Source organism: Ambystoma mexicanum, chromosome 1q (assembly GCF_040938575.1).
Source record: "Ambystoma mexicanum isolate Mex_15411 chromosome 1q, UKY_AmexF1_1, whole genome shotgun sequence".
In the NCBI taxonomy this organism is placed as follows: Eukaryota; Metazoa; Chordata; class Amphibia; order Caudata; family Ambystomatidae; genus Ambystoma; species Ambystoma mexicanum.
The window spans coordinates 1,466,458,048-1,466,482,755 of record NC_090922.1 but is presented as its reverse complement, the minus strand read 5'-3'; positions in this window follow the sequence as shown (position 1 = coordinate 1,466,482,755).

Below are 24,708 nucleotides of genomic sequence, written 5' to 3'. Positions count from 1 at the left end.
CGACCGATCTGTTTTGTCAGTCGGAAGCTCCTTCCGCATGAGTTGGCATATTCCACTATAGAAAAGGAGTGTCTCGCCATTAAATGGGCGGTGGATTCATTGCGATACTACCTACTGGGGAGGAAATTTACATTGTATACCGACCATGCACCCCTGCAGTGGTTGGCGAGGCACAAGGACTCCAACCAACGTGTTCTACGGTGGTTCCTGTCCCTCCAACCCTTCGACTTCATTACCTTGCATAGGCCCGCCAGCTTTCAGCTGGTGGCGGATTACTTGTCCAGGAGTTCGATCCGGCCCGACCGGCCTGGATCTGTTGTGGGGGTTTGTGAGGATGTGAAGGCACATGGCGGGGGAAAACGGGACGCACGGCCAAAGGAGCCCGCTGTGCCGCGGGCGTGTGCGGCGCCAAACGCGGGCGCCGGGAAGGCGTCCCTGTTAATGGGGGAGCCTTGTCGGCGTCCCGCGACGGTGCCGGCGTTGCGGCCGCGGCGCCGCGGGTGCTCGCAGCCGCAGCGCCGCGTGTGGCCACAAGGACCGGGTTCACTGGCGCTGCGGCTGGGAGACCCGCGAGCGCAGCATACCTTGGCGGCCTCCGGCGGCGAGCGGCGGCGAGGCTCGGGAACTGGAGAGCCCGACTCGTGCCGACCGCTCGGCGTCGGAGGTGCGCCAGACAGCTGGGCAAGGACCCATCAGGGACACCCCACCAGAACCCCCTCCTTACCTCGTGTGGGGCAGACCCAGGACGGTGGCTTGGGGCCTCAAGCAGGACGGGCCTCCGGGAGACATGTCTTGAGGGAGACACATTGTTGGGGGGGCGGGGCCAATGGAGGGGGTGTGGCTAACAGCAGGGAGGGGAAGCTAGAACCAGGCAGCCAGTATAAAGGAGGAGGGGGGGAGGAGGCAGCACTATTCATAGAGGGTGGGTGCCTAGGGTCCCCACCAATCAGACAGGGGGGAAGGGAAGTTGTCCCCGATTGGTCCTTTTTCCCTCCAAACCCCAGGTATAAAAGGGACTGGCCTAATGGCGTTTTTGGTTGCTTTTTGCAGGGAGAAGGAGAGGAGAGTGAGAGCAACTGGTGGGCCTATCCGGGTCCGTGAGAGTAGGAGACACTCAAAAAGAAGAGGAACTCCTGGTGCCTTTTACTCACAGTGAAGTAACTGTGGGGTCAACCCTGGAGTTCAACTACCTGGTTAAGACACTGTGTAATAAAGGTCTATGAAACTCCACTTCGCCTACTGTCCTGATTTCCACAGCCCCTCACCTTTGTTTACAATGGCCCCATGTTTTGTTAACAAGTACATTTTCTGCAGGGGACCACCAGCCCATAAGTGCTACCGTTGGTGGTTCTCTGCATGTGTTTTACACCTGTAGTGGAGGTCTCAAATATGGCCTGCACTCCAGCCACCCATGTCGAGATGCCAGAAGCATACTCGCCAAGATATGTGACGTATAAGGAGCAAATGAACCAACAGAGAGCCACGTGGGGCTCCGTCCAGTACCCATCAGAAGGACATGTATACCTATTGAAGCGCCAATCACCAGACAACCGTGGGCTGACAACCATACCAGCAGCTGACACGAAACAAAGATTACTTACAAACGGTCCCTGAAGAGACCCAAAGAGCCTTAATGGAGGGCAAATGGAGACAACAAAAGAACCCAGACAGACGTACAAATGAACCTAAACGACAAACGAAAATTGACACACAAGGGCGAAAAATAAAGAATAACGATGTAATGGACATATAAGAAGAAACGATGTTAACGAAAAGAAACGTAACCATGAAGTAAGATCAAAATATACGACTAACTGAATGCATGTAAATAGGCTTGGAACGCAAGAAGCTAAGAAAGCGGAACTGCTTGCAATGCTTAGCAGAAGAATAGAGCGGCATGCGCCAATTATATATCTACCGCAATGAAGCACCCTATACAAGTGCAACTCCATTTTGTAAAGCAGAACTAAGCCCAGGCTGCAAGGGGCCATCAAGGCCGAGATTCATATTCCAGCTAAAGGCAGAAGGGAAGAGCGGAATCGAAACTCAGCAAGAAATAGCTCATGCTTGGAAATTTGAGGTCAACCCCAGGAAGGGAGGAGAACGGCAACTCTGAAGAATCGAAACTTCAGAGCATGACTGCTAGCCAGTGAAGGTCGAGATAAAGAGGCCCCAGGCAGGTGGCTAGGCTGAACAAAGAATCAAATATACAAAAAGAAGGAAAATTAAGCAGATTCACGGTGAACAGCCACGTGACTTGCCAAGGGCAAAGAGGTACCAACGTCTGATGTCACCCAGAACCTGAGGATGCCATAACTTTTCCTGATAAGAAGCTACAGTTTTGAGGTCATCCTCAGCCAACTAATTGACACATAGCCCTAAAGCGCTGATTGGTGGAAGGGAGGCAGGGTGAATCTTGGGGCAATCCGCATCTGGGTGTCCATTCTGCATGCTGGTAATTAAAGTGGAGATTTATGCCTAGGGGTGTAACCTACCCAATCACAATGGACCAAATAATCTAGGGTCCTATAGTTTGTAGAGCCAATCAGACTTCATAGTTGTATTGACGTCTATCACGAGTGATGTAGAGGGATGGGTATAGACGCCCACCCGATAAGAGTTATCCAATCCGCACACACTGTTACCAAATACAGATATAGCACCTATACTTAAGTTTCCTTTTCCAACCAATAGAATTGCATGTCAAACTTATGAGTTTTACACGTCAATGATGACGCGAATTTGCCATAAAAGTTACTGTCAGCATGAAGAATTTGGGAGTTGAAGCGAGACAGGCGATCGTGACTCTGTTGATTACCATTTGTTTCCCCCGTTTTTTGTACTTGTCATTAAACAGACTTCCCTTTGCCAAACTATTGAGTTGTTCTTATTGAATTGTGTCAGAGTAAGAGAATCCTGCACCCCAACCTCCTCAAGGTGCAGCTATCTTATCTTACAGGTACTTGAGGGTGAGCTCTGACCTATGGGCCCGTCAGAGGACGCTCTGCCCTCCTGTACACTTGGTAGCGTGAGGATGGTTCGACCATCAACTATTGATTAATTAATACTAAGACACCCATAGACCGACGGCACAAAGTAACTCTAGGCCTTCGACAATATCACGAGTCCTTCGCCATTCGGCTGAGTAGACTGAGAAGCTTCCCGTGGACAACGATAGAGTAAGTCCATCAAATCTGCAGTGGGTCTGAAGGAACCTGCCTTTCCAAGCATAACCCTTCTCATTCCCACGGGCAGCAGATCAGAGGAAAAGACCGCAAGAGGGGGGAAAAAGGAGGGGCGGTGATCCCTAAATTCCAGAGAGGAAAAGATGCAAGCGGTGAGTGAAACAATAAACTCATTACTTTAGCAAATGTCTTGTAGGCATCAGAAATAGAGAAGACTGTATATATATATATAAGGGGTTAATGACTCGAGTATAAGAGATAAAAAGTGGTTACCGGGAGGACACCCGAGAGAAAAAGTAGATTACCGGGAGGACACCCGAGAGAAAAAGTAGGTTACCGGGAGGGCACCCGAGAGAAAAAAGTAAGAGGATTCGCCTTGTTCCTGCGCTTTAATACAGCGGTCAGAAGAAACGTGAACTCAGAGCCCACATAATGGGGGACGATTAGACTACGGTAACCATTAACGACGGCATTAAAGGGGTTCGTTTAAACCCCATGTCGGGGTATTGATTAGAAGGCAGTTATATGTGTGTCCAGCTGGTGTCCGTCTAGTCTGTCAAATGTCTGTCATGCGTGTCCTGTTATATGTCAAACGTAAATAACTGTATCATTGATTGTTTGAAATGAAGTTTGGGCTTTACATGATTCCGTATCTAAGAGGGAATAGCCAATGGATTGAAGGTCTTGAGTAAAATGATGATGTAGAATTTTGGAGGGAAAGATTGGATTGGAGCTTGGGTATTTGGTGCTCGCTCATACTGTTGGACATGTGAAAATTGCATAAAATATTGTTGGTAACGAAAGTTGAGAATGGAGGAGGTTACCCCACTTTCCCATTTGTGCAAGCAATTGCCCAAACACGCACCCAAGCTTAAGAAGTATAGTACGGAGTGGGTTAAGGGTACCGCCCACAAAATGTTTATGCCGTGGCCACAGAACGGGACTTTATCTAAAGCCCTCTTACAGCATATGACGACTTATCTACATGCCACATACACAGGCAAGAAACTAGAGAAACGTCTTACTGTTCTAGAACTGTGTAAAATGTTCGAACAGCCAAAGGAGGAAGAGCCTCCTGCAGACTGGATATTAAACGTATGCACGGAGAGGGGGGTGAGACGCCTACCGCGCCACCAGCCCCGCCTGAGCCAGAGATTGAGGGGAGTAAGTCAGATGGACTCTACCCATTAACAGAGCTTAAGGCAGCTACGGGGTACAGCAACCCCGCGTAAGAGTCCCCTATGTACATTAGTGACGAAATCAAGGAGAAGGAGCAGGAAATTAATCTTACCCCAGCAGCCCCGAGGGACAAGGAGAGACGCGATGAGGAGAGAAAAGACAAGGCACAGATTAGTGCACCTCTCGTTAAGGAGAGAGAGAGAAAGAAATGGAAAGGAAGCGTAGGCAGAACTGATGAGATAGCATTCGCAAAAGACGAATGGATGGGAGGACAGATATTGTTGAAACTTGATGGTAAAGGAAGTGATGATATGAGACCGAGAGAGAAGTCTGATGAGGCACAGAGAAGTGAAAAGGAGAAGGAAAAGGAAATAAGGGACAAGAGAATAAAAAAGAAAGATAGGCTGAGGCGAGAACAGCTATATCGCGAAGAGCAAGGAAAACCGCTCAGTTGCAAACAATGGTTAGCCTATGAGCAGTACAGACAGAACCTGCAAAGGTTGGAAGAAGAGCAAAGAGTATGTGAAAAGAGAATAAGGAGACGGGACGATGAGGAAGTTAGAAGGGCAAATGAAGGTAGAAATGAAAGAAGAAGAGAAGAAGATAAGACTAGAGAAGAAGCAAGGAAGCACAAGGAAGTCGATGCTGATATAGAAAGCAAACGTAGACAGAGGGCACGGGATCTTGAATATTTGGAGTGGGAAGTTAAAAAGTCCAATCCTTTTGTAGAATGGGCAGACATGGAAGCATTCTTCCCTGCAAATGAGTCAGTATCAGGCACGAATGGGGCAAACATTAAAGATGAATTCGACACCAGAAGCATCGGGGAAACGATTGATAAAATATACAATGAAATGGGGCTGGAACAAATTCTCCAAGGGGGAAGGGAAGACAAGCGCCTGGAAAGCACTCAACTATATTACACCGAGGAAGTCACCCAAAGTAGTGGGAGCAGGGGACTGTCCCGTGAACTGGGAATAATCAGCATCCAACTCCGGTGGGGAGATGGAGGTCCAGACACACGAAGAAGGGAGACGGCGTGAGAAGCGGCTCCCCAAGGACCAAGGGGTACGATGGTCAGATGCTAGCGAGTCCGCACCTAGGGCATCGGAGTTCGCTGCGCAGCCTGGCCGACATGAGGGATTACCCCACGGTCACAGGGGGGCCAGCACCTGCCTATGTAGACAGATTGAGGACATTGCCAGGTAGATGGCGATGTGGGAATGCCACCCCAGCGATAGACAGGAGAGCTATGGGGAAAGAGAAGGAAGACTGCGCATTTCAATTCCCACGGCTAGAAAAGGAGGGCGCAAGACCACAATATGTTCCATGGCCACACATGGATCCAGAGAACCTGAAAAACAACCTTCCAATGCTGACATCGGGGGCCGAGTAGTGGATACACTCTGTTAAGTGACTTCAATTCAGCACTCCAACTAAGTCAATGCCGAGTCTGGGATGCCCAAGGGAAGCCCTTATTTATATATTTTTATGACAAGTTCATAGATCTGGATGATAAACCCTTGTATAACGCCCCTCTCTTTGAATACCCCTTACCTGACCTCACTGAGCCAAGAAGTAGGTTTGGTTTGCAAATTAAAAGATTTCTTTGAAAAATTAAACAATATATATATATATATATATATCACACTTTTATGAATAAATTAATATTTGATAGCACACTTATGAATATGACAGTGATCAACAATGGATAATATTACACTAGCACACTTTTTAATTACTTAGGAGTTGGTATAGAGAGGATAAGGTAGCTGAGAATGCTTTATGGTTTCAAGGAAATACAATGATGGAAAAGTATGCAGCACAGGGATAAACTGATATGGTTTCAACAAGAGATAATATAATCACTTCTCCCTTTGTGGCAATTCACTCCCCCCCTATGCAATATAAAGAGATGGAAGAAGAGCACACAATTTTCAGGAATATAATCAAATGCAGCACAAATTCTAGTTCCCCGCTAGCAAGCTTAGAGCAACCGGAATGCTTTTAAAACATGCAGAAATACTTTTAATGTGATTTGTAATGAAGTGAAAATAGCTAAAAATGATTTTAATTCCCTCTAGGAGATTCAGGGTAAGTGACAGCTACTTTGAATTTGTTCAGGTCAACACTAGCAATGATTCATGAGGGATTATCAGGTTGAAAACAAATTTCAGCAATGGAAGCAAAAGACAGCTATTTTTGACAGGTGAAGAAGTTTGAGTCAAATTGCAATTTGCTGCACTTTTTCCGCTGGTAAAATGGCTACCTCTGTCTGGCTCAATCCTTTGGGGTAGACCAAAACAGGAAAAGATGTGGTTGATCATCAGGGCAGCTGCTGTTTCTACCTTGCAGTTTGGGGCCGGGCGACATTCCACCCATTTAGTAAATAAGCATGTCACCGTCAACATGTACTTATTTCCCCTAGAGGAGCGAATCACGGGCCCTATGTAGTCGACTTGCAAATCTGACCATGGCAGTGCCATCCCCCTCTTTTGGAGAGGCGCACGCTGTGTGAGGGATGTTGGCTGAAATTTTGCACACACAAGACACCACTTCAAGTATTGGTCGAGGTCCTGCACCATGTGTGGCCAGTATGCAACCTCTCTTAAGATCTCAAGTGTTGTATGAAACCCCCTATGACCGGCGGTGGCCGCAGCATGGGCGTGACTTAACATCAGGCTTCGGAATGAGGTAGGAACCACCCACTGATCATGGCCAGCTCGGGATTTCCTTACCAACAAACCGTCTTGGATTCAGAACATTTTTGGACATTTCATCAACACTCTGAGGTCCTCTTTCCCAATGTAATTGGTATCCGTCAGGAGAAAATTCTCCGGGTCCTCAATGTGTTGGTAAAACTTACCAATTATTGGATCCCCCTTCTGAGCCGTAATCAAATCAGCATCTGGGGTCTCCTTACTCCATTGTGCAGTTGAAAGATCATTGTGAGCATTTGTCTGGGACCTAGTGATAGCAGTGACCTGGATTTCCCCCAACAGGGACTCAATCTCTATTAGATTCCCTTGGATGGCCCGGTTTTGGCCAGCTGATCAGCTAAGTCATTTCCAGTTTTGTCTGGTCCCTCTACTTTGGAATGACCCTTGATCTTCTTCCAGTAGATGGTCATCCCATTCACGGTGACCAGATCATCAATGTTTTGAATTAACTTCCAATGTTTCAAGGGTTTGTTATTAGCACATAACATGCCTCTGGTTTTCCAATTAACCAGGTGCTCCACAAACCCGTTCCATACATAATCCGAATCTGTGATTATGACCAGTTCGTGGAGTTGATGTTGGACAGCAGTGAGGATGGCTTGATACACAGCCATCAACTCTGCCACCTGACTACTTCAGGGACCAATCTTGTACCCAGCGGAGGGATCTGGGGACTCATTCACCCATGCATTCCCTACGCCGGCCACAAGTTCTTTCGCCCCGTTGTTGTCAACATGGTAAGAGCATCCATCCACATAGACAGTGGGCATTCCCTCACACTTGTCTTCTTCAAAGACTTTTTGTGTGGGGAATTAAGGTATGCCTCCATGTTGTCCTTGATTTTTAGACTTTCATCCTCGAGACAGTTTTCTCTGGCACAATCATGCAAGTCAGCCAGACCTTGCGCGAGGGGACTCTTCTTGGTTTGGCCATATCTGACCTCCACAGGAAAGCCTTGCATTGACAGAATCCAGGAAGTAATTCGGGAATTACTCACATTTCCGACCCGGATTCTGTCACTTTGGTGATATTGCAGAGGCTGGTGTGGAGTCTCCACTATGATGTGTTCCCCATGGATAAACGGGCGGTAATTCTTCAATGCCCACACAATTGCTAGGAGTGCCTTCTCACAATCGTTGAATTTTTCCTCCACAGAGGATAAAGTTTTGCTCGCATATGAGATTACTTTATTGACCTTGTCATGCTTTCGATATAATACTGCAGTCAAGCATGTATTAGAGAACCCTGTCTCCAAGAAAAACTCCTTGTTTCTGACAGGGTAAGCTAGGCAGGGCGCTTGCGAGAGGCTTCTTTTGAGCTGTCTTACTGCCTCGGATTGTTCTGGACCCCATTCCCACTTGACCCCCCCTTCAAGAGATGAATCAGTGGTCTGGTGATCTCTGCGTAGCCCTCAATGAACTTTCTGCTGTAATTAGTCAGTCCAAGAAGGCTCCTTAGTTCCCGCAGAGTTTTGGGGTCTTTAAGTTTCTGAAGTGCTTCCACTTTCTTTTCCTGGGGACAGAGAACCTGAGGAGTAATCGCATGCCCCAAGAAATTAACACGGGTTCTACACCACTGTGCTTTCTGAAAGGAAAGTTTTGCTCTGGCGGCCCTCAACTGTGTCAGAACATAACGGATCTCCGCTATGTGTTCTTCCACAGATGAACTTTTGATGAGGACATCATCTACATAAGCCAGGTTATCCCTTGCACCCAGGTCGGGCATGGCCTTATGTAGAAAAATGTTGAATTAATTGCCGGAGTTGAGGTATCCGAAGGGAGTCCGGGTCCATGTGTACTGCTGGCCCCCAAAGGTAAAAGCCAGTTTGTATTGGTCCTCCCTACTGACAGGCACGGTCCAGTATCCATTGGTCAGGTCTATTGCAGTGAGTACCTGTGACCCCTGGATCTGGGCTAGCCCTTGGTCAATGTAGGGAAGAGGCCATCAGGAAGTATGGACCCGTTTGTTGAGCTCCCTAAGGTCGGCGCAGAGTCTCCACTGGCCGTTTGGCTTCAATATTCCCAGCACCGGATTATTGAAGGTGCTGTGTACTGGACGGATTATTCCCCGGGACTCAAGGTTCTTAATTATTTCCGTAAGGGACTCCATGGATGCGAGAGGCAAGCGATATTGCTTCACAAACACTGGAGTCATGCCAGGGTCCGTGGGAATTGTTGTTGTGTGGATGTCGGTGCGACCACAGTCAAATGAGTCTACCGCAAAGAGATCTTGAAAATCCAAGAAAACTTGTTTCAACTTTTGCTTCTGTTCCAGAGTCACACAGGCATCAGCTAGGTTGACTCTCTCTTCCACCATCTGCCTGAAGCCTGGAAAGACTTCTGGTTTTGCTATCTCAGCGGCCTCCTCCAGCTGGGTGGAGAAGGCCCTGGTCAGAGTGCTGATTTGTACTGGAGGCTTCAGGTGGGAAAGGCAGCCCTCATGGACCTGGAAAATCACCTCATCCCTTCTGAAGTCACAAGTCACATCTTCCTTACCATAAGGGCAGGAAGTGTACACCAGGAAGTTCCCCCCATGCCGGGTAAAGATCCTGTCTGGTGTTGTATCGTCATCACTTTCACTGTCAAAACAGTCCTTGGGGTTTGGTCCTAACAGTTCATTTCCTAAATCAATGGAGAAATGTCGGTCATCAACCGCCATTCCAATAATGGTGCCTGCAGCTAGAGTAATACTCTTTAAGTCGCTGTTATCCACCTCTATTGTCATGTTCTATGTTGACTAATGGTGTTGGGTTTACCCCTAACCCTTGCTGTTGGAGAGAAGCATTTAGATAAATATAAGCATCAGGGTTTTTCAATTTTTGTCCTCTTTTAACTTTCACTTCCAGGGAGAATTGTCGGGTCCTTTCTGGGATGGTGACTTCCTCTTTAATCTGAATTTCAACTGCATAAGGTAGCAATTGAGCCGACCTAAATGCTTTTTCTGGATCATCAAAGCCCATGGGATTATCCGCTAATTGGGACCAAGCTTTGAAGTTTATTAGGTCCAAACTAATGGCAAAGCGATTGAGAATATCACTGCCTAAGTAAAAGGCGGCAGTGACGTCTCGCACGACCCAACAATTATGGACTATGGTCTTGTTGCCAATGGAGATTTTGAGCATACACCTGCTTGTCAGGAGATGTTTGGAATTGGGTGCTTCCAGGTCCATTTCCCATTTGTCTATCAGTTTGAATGTGGGCATGGCTGGATCTTTTGGGAGTTAGCGGAACATGGCTTCGCTGATGAAGCTCTTACCATTGTTCACACACACTCGGGCAAGAACAGAGTCCTTCCCATCATTTAACTGAACAGGGATGAACAACTGCTCTCCAATTTGCTGAATATCAGCCAGGCTCTGAGCTGATTTCACATCTTTCGGAACTATTGAAGTGGAAATGTCTGATTGTGGATTAGTAAAGGATTTCAGAGTGTTTCCTTCCAGTGTGGAATACCACCTTAAACTGGAAGGAAGGTTGATTTTCAGAAATAGAGAGGACCCCCCCGTCACCAGTCTGTTGTCCTACTGCTATTACTGTCACATCTGGAATTTGGTTGTTCTGGAAGTGAAATTCTACTTGGTCAGATTTTTGTTCAACCATGTGGCATGTGCCGTTTAAACTAACATGGTTGACACTCTGTTTTAATTTTATTGGTCGGCTAGTCTGGGTCCAGAGGACCTTGTTTACACAATCTATTAGGGGTGACAACCTTCTCAGGAGGTCATTCCCTACTAAACAAGGGGTGCCCTCTGGAGTCACTACTATGACCAGGTGTTTCACCTTGTGTCGCCCAATTTTAATGTCCAAATCCGCAGTTCCCTCGACGGGAATTTCCTTCCTGTCAAAGTTCTGAAGTTGTCCAGGAAGAGAGGTGAGAGGAATACGGTAATTCTCCCCCTTCCTGCATTTAGTTCGTCAAAGGCTCTTTTGGACAGAAGGGTAGCTTGGGATCCAGTGTCCACCAGTGCCAAAATTGTACCCTGCCCCTGCACTTTAACCGGGGCATAGTATCTTCCCTCCTTCTCCTCAAGGGGGCACAGATAATGCACATTTTTGGACAACTGGTGGGCTAATTTTTTAGTTTTAGACATTGCGAGAGAAGAGATTTGGGCAGAATTCTGTGGAGAGTCATGGGAATCTGCAAGAAAAAGTTGGCAACTGGAAATCAGAGCCGTTGTGGGTTCCCCTGGTTCCGGTTCTGGGCCGCTCCCCCCTTTTTGGAGTCAGTCACCAGAATGGGTTTGAACCAGGGGATTTTGATGCTGTTGGTTCTGGGATGAGCTGATGGGCGGCGCTAGCTCAGTCCCCACATCTACCCAGTCTGGATTTGGATTCCTTGGGACCCATTTTTCTTTGGGAGGAGTTCCCCCATCTCTGAAAGAGAAGATCCTTTTCCCAGGATCCTCTGAGGATCCCTCTCCCTCAAATTGGAAGATCTGTACCTCCTCCACAAAATGGGTCTGTTTGGGTCCTTTGTTTCTCCTACCTCCTCTCTGCTCCTTGGGTGGCAGACTTTCAGGGGTAGGAGATTTTGTTTCCGGTCCCTGGGTTTCCAGGGGCTGTTTACAAGTGGGGAAGGAAGCTTCCTCCAAGGCTTTACATCCCCCTTCCCCTTGTGCCTCCTCCCTGGGAACCGGTGGGTTATCGGGGTGCTGCCCCCGTCATTGTTCTGGAGCACCAGGTAGAGAGTTTGAGGCATTCTGCACTGGCATGCTCATCTGAGGGTTCTGTTGCGCCCTCAGCATGTGACCCAGATCCTGTGCCATACTTTGGACCTGGCGTTCTAACTGTGAAACCCGCTCAGGCTGATACAGGGTTCTATTTTCTCCCCTGGGCTGATCCCGGGAAGGGTAGCTATCCCTTCTCTGGTAGTACCCCGGGTTGGGAAGATTTGGGTACCCCTCCACCCTTGGCCTCCTCTCTCCCGGATTAAGTGGTCTGGGCTCAGGGAATTGGGGAAAGAAGGATGGATGATTTTGGGGTTGGAAATTGGGTGGATAGCTGGGAAAAAAGTTCTGACCAGTATTTGGGGAATTTCTGCCCCCCTGTCGGAAGTTAGGAGGGGAGTTCCCTAGGTTAGGTGCTTGGCTGGATCCCCCCCTTGGGCCGGAGGAGTCCACACATAACCCTGGATGGGTCGGTTTCCCTTGTAACGGGGACTTACATAATCAGGGGAACGAGGGATCCCATTTGTGGGACTACCTCCTTGACTCCCTGTCTGTGACTGGCCCGAGGGCCTTCTGGACTGAGAATTATTCAGTGCAGGCAGGTTTTTAGGCCCCCCATCTCCAAATCTAAAATGGGGGCAACCTTTACCTCTGCCACCTTGGCAGCAGCAGGGGTGCTGGTCAGTTTGGGACTTTTCTGGGCGTTATTTTTATTTTCTATGGGCTTCTGCACCTCATAGATTTGGGAGGCCTGTTCAATGACCCAGTCCAGTGACCTTTTCTCATGAAAATCTCTCACTATCTGGGTCATTATGTATTTGGGTAAGGCATGGAAAAACTTATTTACAAACTCTTTACTGTCCGTGCGCACCCTTTTGGTAGTCTGCGCAAAGGCACGCTTCAATTCCTGCACAAATTCTTGTGGGGCCTGATCCTCCCCACATTGCAAATTGTAGGCTGCCTTGCGAGCCTCTTGGGGATTTCTGTGAACAGAAAAATGTTTCAAGAAGGCCGCCCTATACGTGGACCATCTTGAATGGTTTTGGTCCTCCAGCCCTGCAAAGAAACTGGAGTATTCTGGGGAGAATGTCCATTTTACATACTGAATGCAGCTCCTGCTGTCTTTCAAATGGAAAGTCTCCATCATTTGCTCGTAAAGCTCCAAGTGTTCCCAAACAGAATACTTGTTGTTCTTGTGATAAGGGGTGATGACACTCCTTATTGCCTTAATCTGTTTTAAGGGGTCCTTAAGCAAGGCCTTTTTTTGCCTTATTGGCCTTTTTTTGGTTCAGGTAACCCTGGTCCATTCATCCTCTGACTCAGAAGCACTGCTCCCAGAGGTGCCCGTCTGATCTTCCAGGTTTTCCCGGATTCTGCAAGCCTGGGAACGGCTGGCAGAATGTGGGGACCAAGTCTCCTGTGTCCTGCGACGCTCAGAGGAGTCTTCAGATCCCTCCTTGCTGCCAGGATTTGATGAGTACCCACCCCCACTGACCTAACTGGGCAGAGGTTTTTAGGATGCCCTTATTGGGCCTACTCTCCTGGGGTTCCCCACTAAATTGCACTGTACTTAGGTGCCCATACCCGGATGCCCGCCCATCCATTCCTGGGTGGTACTGGCCTATGAGCTCCATACTTTTGGCTGGATAATAATCTGCCATCCCTGTGGCCCTGTGCTCATGTGCGCCAGGGGACATGGGTGTGGCAGAGTCCAGGGACTGGGAGAGATGAAGGCCTCTGGTACTAGGGCTCCTGTGGTTATGCTCAGGTGTTTCCCTTTCCCAGCGAACCTCATCTCTATCAGCCCCTGCTCCCTGTTGCCATGCAAGAGCCTGTGCTTTCAGTTCCTCATTCAAGGCCTTACTAGACTCTATCAGTCTCTCCTGCATGGCTACTGTTGCTGGAACCTATCATTGTGCTGACAGAGAGCCTCATTCTCTCTGTGTGCTTCCTGGTTAGTCTTGGAGTACTGGGCCAGTCTTTGCTGCTGGAGGGTTACCTCCTGAGTCCCACCCCTACTGGCCTGCTCCTTTCTTGCCAGAGCATCTTCCACCCTCCTGGTGTGCTCCAACAAGTTTTGATGCTCTTTTTGGAGGTCACCCAGTCCCTGGAGGGCCAAGTGATTTTCTTCAATTTGTCCTTTTAATTGGCAGACTTCCTGGCCTAAGGTGTCCCTTTCCTGACTAAGAGCCTGCATCTGTGCTGCCAGGTCGTCCCTCTGCCTTTTAAGGGCACCAGCTTTCTGGTGCTCTTCCTCAAATTCTGTCTGAGTATCCAGGTCTTTCAGAATCAGTTTGTTGCTCTCTGCCTTCTCCCTATCTAGGTGGCTTTCCAGGGTGACTACCTGCTCTGCGCATGCCCTATTGAAGTCCAGTTGTTGCTCCAGCTTTTTTGGCTCTGCAGTAGGGCGTCCAATCATTCTTGGTACTCCTTCTGCAAGGCCAGAAATCTGGTATCCTGGTCAGACATTTCCTGTTGCAGATACCCATATCCTCTTTGATTTTAATGAGATACTGTCTACTCTCATTTTCTGACTCCTGGCTCCTGTGCAGCCTCTGCTCAGAAGAGACCAGGTCAGATTGAGCCTTCTCTAATGCCATATGTTGCCTATTTGCCAGATCTTGGCCTTCAGCACATTTGTCCTGTATGGCTCCCATATATAAATATAAATATGCCGCTATCCTGACAATCTTGTCATGCTCATCTTTGGCTTTAGGGGCCATATTTAGTTCACTCAGGGCAACATGTAATGGACCCTGATCTCTCCATTTGTCTGACCCTGTTGCAGTGATCTGGGGTGCAATTGCCTGCAACCACACCGTCTGGTCCTGTACCTTCCATTCGCCTCTCACAAATAGCTTATGTAAGGGATGCTCTCTGGCTATTTTGATATCTACCAAGGTCGTTATTCTGGAAATTGATTTCCTTCCTGACTTAGAGAAGTTAGTATTTTATTTTGCAAAGCAGACCGTCTCCTTAGAGCGTCCTTCTTTTGAGGGGTGTTTTTATAGTGTAACACAGCGTGGTGGTTCAACAGGATTTATGTATCCTGTCAGTTAGCACACTGTATTAAGCTGCACAAGTGGTAGATCTAATACAGACGTCCCGGCTCGAGCCCCCACTCTGTTAAGTGACTTCAATTCAGCACTCCAACTAAGTCAATGCCGAGTCTGGGATGCCCAAGGGAAGCCCTTATTTATATATTTTTATGACAAGTTCATAGATCTGGATGATAAACTCTTGTATAACGCCCCTCTCTTTGAATCCCCCTGACCTCACTGAGCCAAGAAGTAGGTTTGGGTGGATTTATTTGAAAAACTAAACAATATATATATATATATATTACACTTTTATGAATAAATTAATATTTGTTAGCACACTTATGAATATGACAGTGATCAACAATGGATAATATTACACTAGCACACTTTTTAATTACTTAGGAGTTGGTATAGAGAGGATAAGGTAGCTGAGAATGCTTTACGGTTTCAAGGAAATGCAATGATGGAAAAGAATGCAGCACAGGGATAAACTGATATGGTTTCAACAAGAGATAATATAATCACTTTTCCCCGTGTGGCAATTCACTCCCGCCCTATGCAATATAAAGAGATGGAAGGGAAGCACACAATTTTCAGGAATATAATCAAATGCAATACAAATTCTAGTTCCCCCCTAGCAAGCTTAGAGCAACCGGTATGCTTTTAAAACATGCAGAAATACTTTTAATGTGATTTGTAATGAAGTGAAAATAGCTAAAAATGATTTTAATTCCCTCTAGGAGATTCAGGGTAAGTGACAGCTACTTTGAATTAGTTCAGGTCAACACTAGCAATGATTCATGAGGGATTATCAGGTTGAAAACGAATTTCAGCAATGGAAGCAAAAGACAGCTATTTTTGACAGGCGAAGAAGTTTGAGTCAAATTGCAATTCGCTGCAATTTTTCCGAGTGCGTAAACTATAAGGAGTAGAAAATAGAAAGTCCTGGGCTTGTTGGAAAGCTGGGGATCTTAGCTTTAAAATGAAAGTCAAATCTCGTTCCTAGCACACGCGGTTCAAAAGATACGGACGATTTAATGGAGGTAGATTCTCAGAAATAAAGTAAGATTCAAACAACAATTGACACTTTCACAGGTTTGAAATCACAGAATGGACACACGATTTCTATGATGCAGTTCTAAATAGGTGGAAATGGTTTGAATTAGATTATTTTAAGCTAAGAGATTGGTTTTGCACAGCTCTGGCTGGATACTCACTCCTAATTTTGGAAGGACTGGGCCTCGTCACAGATCTGGTCAACAGGTTTAGCTGCGGTTCTCTCTGCTCTGCTGGTCTGGATCTCTGGTTCTGCCAAAAGTTCTTGGCACTGCACAGCGGTCTGGTCTGGGTCTGGTCTGCGGTTGGGATACAGCTCTGCTTGCTGTGTCTGGTACTGGCACTGCGGTCTGGTCTGGGTCTCTGGTTCCGGCAAAAGGTCTAGCCAGAAGCGAACAGCACAGCCCGGCTGTTTTATTCTGATGTGCCCCTTGGAAGTCTGGGGTAAAATCAGTTTGCAAGATTGTAAGGCCAGCTGAGAATACTTTCCGCTTGCAGTAGGCCTTCTGCTCCAAAGTTCTGGAGTCTAAGATCTGGATCTCAGGATCTTGCCTGAATTTGGATGTCGTCTGTCAAAGTGCTTCGCAAGAAATCAGTTTGAAGTGGGAAGTGAATGTCCCTACCTGGATCTCAGTGGCTCTTTTTATGTCTTTTCAAAATGGGTGTGTGCGTGGGCATAACTAAGCCTGCCCCTCACAACTTATCATTGGCCAAGTTCTCCTCTCTCCCTTGATTGGGGGAAGGAAATGGAGTGTCATCGTGATGAGGTATGTTTATGGGTCAGAGAAACCTCCCCTTGTCACTTTGCACACAAATCTATTTTTGATCCAAATGCATATTTATCTATGTACAATTTTTCTAATATTATATGTCCAGGTAACATATTTTCTGTAGCACCAAACCATCCGATCCCGGTCTTTGTAAGATGTTGTGTTCACTTCTGACAGAATTCTGCCCTTTTCATCCAGAACACAACCTCTAAACTTTTCCAAAATTTACACAAATGTGCGCAAGGAATATGGACATCAGATGATGAAGTGTCAGATTTTGAACATACATACATTTGGAGTAATACCCTATTTTCCGCTACTACCCCAGAACCTACCACAGAGTCCTAACACCTCTTAAAATGTGCACAGAAAAATCACAGGAATCCTGAGATTATTGATATGATTTTGACAATTATGTACTATGAATTATCCAGCTTTCTAAAATGATGCTCTGGCCCGGAGGGGTGTGGTTTCCCACAGCACATGGGGGAATTTCTGGTTTGTCCACTTCCTCCAAGCTCAGCTGGCTCACAGAGGCAGTGCCCCTCCCATTTCCTTCCAAGAGGAAGCCATTTACGACCCCCTGATTTAACATTTGCCTGAGCCAAGGAAAGTTCATTGTTCTGTTTCCTGCAGTCCCAGGTACTCCTCCCCTGATTCAATCAGAGAGGTGTGATCTCCTTTTGGTGGGACAGCAGAAGGGAGGCCAGGCCTGTGAATACAGTTGCTGGGCAAGTTTCAACTCCTGCCGGGGGTAGTTGCCGGGCAGAATTCAGCCCCTTTAACCTAGGCTTCAGCCAAAGGTCACTTTTGTTCCCATTTTTCTTCATTCAAATCAAACTTACAATTTTGACACATGCAGCTAGAACGCTGATTCTAAGTTCAAAACTATGACATTTAAACAGTTGCAACCTATGTGACACTCAAAAGTAGGTCACTCATTTATTTTAAACATTTCGATTTTAGTGGCTTTAAATCCCATTTCACTTAAGCTGCTGACATCCACAGCTAAGCCAGTTTTGTTATGAACATTATTGTAGGCTCTTCATCTTTCCAAATTTTGTATGCACACAAGAGTTCATTCTACCAGACGTCTGCTGGTGTTCAGTGAGATTTTTGAATATCTTGCAATGTTTGAAATAGGCATTTTGAGCTTGCATTCAGAGAAACAAATGTGATTTCAAAGCGCTTTTTGAGCTAACAGGCACTGCTGTTTTTACTTTGGCACCACGTTTCAGTCATGGCGCTTCTGGCCCATCACGCTCGCACTGGTGGGTGGCTGGTCAGGCGACCATTTTGGTGTGCACAAAAACTGCGCTGTTTTCCTGGATTCTGGTGCAAATGTGGGCTTTTCGGCCATCTTGGATTTTCTAAGCCCACAGCACCAAATGTTGCAGCATAATAACTTGAACGTGGGTCGATACACCTGACGAGTTCGAAAAAAAGACAGGGGGTGTCACGTTAGCTATAGGGCACCTTAAGGGTCTCCTGATCGCCATACTTGGTGAGAGAGCAGACGATGTGTGGAAGCAGACTGGGTACCCTGGGGTAACCATAATTACCACTACCCATGACAGAGCACCATTCAATAATTGTAGAGCAGCAGTATGGAAAGCGCTACGAGTGCTGTACCCAGACACTTCCGATATGGGAGCTATAATGACTTGAACAATGAAAGAGTCAGAGGATCCATTGATTTATATCCAGAATTTTCAAGAAGTGTGGGTGCTCAAAACGCATGAATCTTGGTCAAAATCTATGCCTGTATTCTACCATATATTGTGCCAAGGGTTGCCTGAACCAGTGCAGAAACAGCTCAAGAAATTGGTAGGAGTAGAAGCTAAAACATGGGCCGAAATACAGTTGACAATTGCACACTACTGTAGATTGTTGCAAGAAAAGAATCGAAAAAAGGAGGCATCTCGTAAGGGTGAGGAAGCGAAGCTGGTGCAAAAGAAACTCTCAAAGTATGCTCTCGAAGGAGCCATGTTGACAAACCCGGCTGAACCGAGTGCACAACAAGCGACTAACCCATCGCAGAATAACCAGGGTAATGCAGGATTTTACCCAAGCGGAAGGGGATTTAGAGGAAGAGGATGGCAGAATAATCAGGGCGGGTTTCAAAGTAAACCGGGAGGTTTCCAGAATAATCAAGGGGGTTTTCAAAACATGCAGATGGGCAGTACAGATTTGCTAAATGGACAGATGGCGCGACCACCGGCAGTGTGTTGGCTGTGTGGAACGACAGGACATGTGGCACGCACGTGCAGAAGCCAAGGCGCATGGCAAAATGGACAAGGAATGGGAACAGGCATGGTGAACCAGCCTGCCTTCCCGCAACAGGGCGGTGCACAGAATCACACAGTGCAGCAGCAAGCACCGGGCGTGCAGCAAGGTGCGCAGCAAGGGGTTCAACCCTCGAACATGGGGCACTTGCCACAGGGGCAATCCCAACAGGCACTGCTGCAAATATCACAGGGAACAAACTCCAGAGGGGGAATCAACCCTGGAAATGGAGGAAATCCACAAGTATACAGTGGACCGAATTTATACATGAAATAGGACAGCTCGCTGGGAACCCTGACGTCTTCTATCCTATCAGATATCTGGTAGGTCCTATCTGGTGACACCAGACCCTAACAGGGAACCTAGGGTAAATGTTGTCATAGGGGGAAAGAATATTCCTTCTTAGTTGACATGGGTGCAACACGCTCGTGCATACGAGAAGGCAAGTTTTCCTTGTCCGGCCAGGCCATAGATACTCAGAGTTTTACAGGAGCTCACAGTAGAGTTCCCTTTATGGACAATCTCCCAGTCTCTGTAGGGGATTGTGAGATGAATGTACCCTTATTATATTCATGCTAGACCCCAGTAAACATTTTGGGTCGAGATTTAATGACAAAGTTGAATATGACTATATCATTCACAGAGGAGGGCATGGTATGCTCCTCCAGGAATGCATTATTCTAACATGTGCAAAATGATCAGAGCGTACTCCGGACGCATAGCCATGAGAGCTATACCATTAGAACCCGAAGTCTTCGCATATGGCGTGCGTGTGCTTATGGCGGGATTGCCAGGCCTCGCAGATAGAACTATGAGAACCCCTGATGAGTTTCTGTTCAGGCCAAGAATACCTATGCATGAAGAAGAGGGACAAGTATTTCCCTTATCGATACATATTGCAGCAGTACGAGGGAAAGAAGTAATAGTCGAAGGGTTCGACGATGAAGGCAGACAATGGTGTGCAATTATCACCATTGAAGAAGGGTACCGAGTGACTGACGTCACCGATGATGATCTGTTCGAAGAACACCCTGACTTAGAAGAGACCAGGGTAGAAGTAAGTCTCATATTCTGGGATTAAATGATCAAACGAGAAGTGCTTCAGAGAATGATGTTGGTGCTGATCTGCCCCGCATACTTTGATGATGATATGGCCCAGGTGCATGTCTCAGTATGGACTACAGGACCCTATGACATAGGCCTCCTGAAAGCGACAGGAGAAGTGAAAATTAAACTGAAACCAGGAGCAATTTTACCAAGAGCGCGACAATATCCCATGTCCAGAGAAGCGGATGAACGGATCGCGAAGACAATTTCCGCTATGATGGAGCAGGGCATTAAAGCGACGTCAGAATCACCCTGTAATATGTTGATTTATCCCGTCAAGAAATCAAAGGGAGGGTTGTGGCGTTTAATCCAATATTTAAGAGCATTATACGATATTGTTGAAGCTGAGTTCCCTATAGTCCTTAATGCATCTACGATCTTGTGTAACATACCGATCGAGGCGAAATACTTCATGGTGATTGATTTGAAAAATGCTTGCAAATGGACCTAGGCAATATTACAGTAGACAGTGTTGTTTTGCAGTATGTGGATGACATTCTGATCTGCAGCACCACTGAAGAGAAATGCAGGCGCGATTCTATCCAGCTACTGACTATATTGGCTGAGAAAGGATATAAGGTTGACAAAGAAAAGCTACAATATTGTCAACAAGAGGTGCTGTACATAGGCCAGCTAATCTCGCATGAGGGGAAAAAGGTCACCCCAGAAAGGGCTGAAGCTATCATGAACACGGCTAAGCTGCTCAGGATAAAGCAAATGCAGAGCTTCCTAGGCCTGTGCAATTATGTTAGAGCATGGGTCTTCGTTTACAGCTCATATACCAAGCCCTTGCTCCAGGCCCTGAAGAAAGCCCGAGCGACAAAAGAAAAAATTGAATGGACTGAAGCGATGGAAGAGGGGTTCACAGAACTCAAGAGAGCAATTTGCGTGGCTCCAGTTCTCGGGATTCCTAATTATGCAGAGGAATTCTACCTGTTTTCGCACACAAATGGCAAGGTTATGATGGCAGTACTCGCTCAAAAAGCCTCGTTGAGGTACAAGCCCCTGGCATATTACAGTGGCAATCTGGACCCACTAATGAGAGGATAGTTCCCATGCGAACAAAGCTTAGCTGCCGCAGCATTCGCCATAAAGAAGGCGACAACCATTGTAATGGGATGCTCCATGACGTTATACGTCGAGCACTCATTATTTGCCATATTAGAGAAACCAAAAGGTACACTGACATCTCAAAGGGCTTCTGCCTATGAAGTGATTATATCTAATCCATCGATCAAAATAGTTCGATGTAAAACAGTGAACCCAGCCACGTTCATAGCTGAACCAGTCATTGAAGGAGAGCCGATACATTACTGCGCAAATTATAAAGAATTCTATGATGAAATCTCCAGGGTGAAAGAAAATGCCCTGGCAGGGGGTGAAATAGTTTTTATTGACGGTTCTTCAAGAATCGACCAAGAAGACTGACAAAGATATACGGGCGTTGCCATAACAAAACACATAGCAAACAGAGAATTTCAAGTACTCGTTAGTGCATGAATACCATCTCATTATTCAGCACAGCCTGCAGAATTATTGGCGTTGATACTCGCCATTGAGAATCATGCAGACCAGGAAGTAACAGTGTACAGTGAATCTGCCTATGTGATGTCCACAGTGCACGCAGGACTAGTGTGCTGGAAGAGGAGGGGCTACCTCCGAGCAGACGGCACGCCAGTGCAGCACACAGACTTATTGGACAGGCTGATCAAGGCACTACAGCTCCCAGTGGGCATAGCGGTCGTGAAATGCACCGCCCATACTCACGGGACAGATTTTGTGTCACCTGGAAATCACACAGCAGACACGGAAGCCAAGCATATGGCATCCAAAAATGAGACAATCATGGAAGTAGAAGTGGCACGCAACCATGAACGTATGATGATAGCTCGGGCCGCACCAGAGGCCTATAGTAATATGGGGCAAACTCAATTGATGGAGCTTCAAGGGGAGGCACCGCAGGACGAAAAGAACCTGTGGAAGTGTTGAGGGTGTTCTTTAAACCCCTCAGACGGATTGTGGAGGCAAGACAGCACTGGTAAACCAGTAATGCCTGTAGCCCTACTAAATCAAAGGGAGGGTCGTGGCGTTTAATCCAACTTTAATGGAGCAACTACATTATCCTTTACACATGTCCAAAGAAAATCTTGCTGCAATGCTCGCAGAAGACTGGTTTATACCGAATTTAGCGGAGCATGTTGCATTCTTCGTGGTGAATTGCATAGTCTGCCAGCAATTCACCGCTGGGCACACATTAAAAGTAGTGAGAGGAGTCATCCCCCGGCCAAATGGGCCTTTTCAGCACTTGCATATCGACTACGTCGACATGATTCAAGTATGTAACGGGTACAGGTACTTAATTGTAGCGGTGTGTCCATTCTCTAGATGGATAGAAGCAGGTCCCTGTACACACCCAGACTCAACCTGTGCTGCCAAATTCCTGGTGAGGGAAGTGTTCCCTAGATGGGGGTGTGTGAGGTGATGAGGTCAGATAATGGGGCTCATTTTGTAAATGCAGTCTTTGAACAGATTAGCTTGTTGCTTGGTATAAAGCACAAGTTCTCGTCGGCGTATCATCCGGAAGGTAACGGTATTTATGAGAGGCTCAAAGGCTTGTTAAAAGAGAGGATAGTGTTGTAAATTTTGTTATGTAAGGGAAGAGGATATGTTGTAATGTGCACGCGCGTGGCATCTGTGGAATGTTGATGCATGTTCAGCTATCAAGATTCCACAGTGGCGGTTGAGCTAAGGACGCTGAAGGCAGGAGCCTGCGCTTGTGGGGTCCAGCGAATAAAGTGCTTACGATACCAGTTACCTGTGTCCGGTGAGATCTTGTCAGATAGCCAAGTTGAAGCTTACTCTAAAGAAGGGATGGCTGCACTGTCTACCACTGGCATTGTATGCTCATCGGAACCAACCAGGCTCCGACCATCATCTTACGCCACACAAGATAGTCACGGGAAGGAGAATGAGGACGCCCCTTACTTCTCGAGATAGAGCTAGATGTGATGCCCAGTCCACCCGAGAGGTCCTGGGAACCGAGCTGTCGGAATATCTGAACTGCATGACATCAAGCCTCGCTGTCATTTCAGACCAACTGCAGCAACGATGAAAAGGGTGCAGCACAACACAAGACCAAGAGGGAGGTGCTGAAACAGACACAGCTCAAGGTCTATATGCGCCAATCATCTTCCCTGGTGATGCAGTACTGGTGAGAAACCACACAAAGAAAAGGTGGGACGAGCCAAGATTCAACAGCCCGTTCATCGTAGAAGACTGCACTCCCTCAGCCATCAAGCTGCAAGGCAGGAGAGCTTGGACCTTCCTAAATGACATTAAACCCTATATTGGCAAGATCCTTCTAGCTGCACCCCACCGCGAAGAACCTACAGACAATGGGGAAGAACCTCAGCACGTGCAGACGAGAGCCATGACGAGGAAGAAGGACGCATGAACAGGAAAACCAAGACAAAGAACCCGGTTGCAAGTTGTGGCTTAAAACTGGACAGTTCCTCCAAGCAAAGGGGGATAAGGACATAATGAACACTCTATGCATTCTAGTTGCAGGGTGAAGAAGAGAATCGCGCATATAAGTCACAACACACTGATAATACGAACTTTTGAATCAAGCCATATTCAAGCATTATTGGTAAATGAGACTTTGGTAGACTAAGAGCAAAAGTTAAGAGCATCACACAGTCACCTGAATCAACCAACACCCAGACTTTGTTTTGCAGAATTTATGACATCCCCCAACAGGAATATCACAAGAGATGTGCTGTCCTGTTTCCAGTTTGTACTAGAGACATATCCATCGCTTGTCTTGTAGGGAGAGTTACCAGTATCACAGATTTTGTCCAAGATCCTGCAGACAAGAAAGTAATCTGGCAACTACTGACTGTCATCGCGGAAGCCTTCATTGTGCTGCCCGAGTACAGTGATAAGGATACAGATGCTTCCACCACAAGTGATCATCGATGAACTCATGTACATGCTTTTCTTTCGTATCATAGAGGAATGCCCAGGACTCATAGGGAGAACTACAGATACACTCACCTACATTAGAGACCCAAGAAACACTGAACATTTGAACCAACTGTGGACCAGGCTCAATTACATGGTTGCAATCCACGCAGCAGGAAAGTGTAAAGACTGTTCACGAAGAAAGAAAAGCCTGTGATCTCGAAACCAACAAAAGCAGAACAATGTCCCTGTCGCCCGAGGACAGCCGGCTGGCCCATAATGTCCAGTTTCGTCTAGTCACTGACTATCCAGAAATGGTGGGAAGAACTGCAGAGGTTGATGTCATCACTTTCCTAAGAGAACCAGCTAACACTGCACACATGGGAACACTCCTCCATGGTATCATGCTCCAGGTGGAGCTGTCCAACGTTCAGCGAGAATATCTTCAGAGATTCCAGTGAATCTCTCCGCTGAGGGACAGATCTAGGAGGCAAAGACACAGGTCTTCATCTTTCCGCCGAGGGACCGATCTAGGAGGCAAAGACACAGTTCTTCATCTTTCCGCCGAGGGACAGATCCAGGAGGCAAAGACACATTTCTTCATCTTTCCGCCGAGGGACAGATCGAGAGTGTCAAGGCAAGAACTTCACCGTCTTATTTTCTTATTTTTATTTATTTTTATTTTTTTATTTTGACTTCGACTTTGATTGACTATCATCTTTCCATTATTCACAT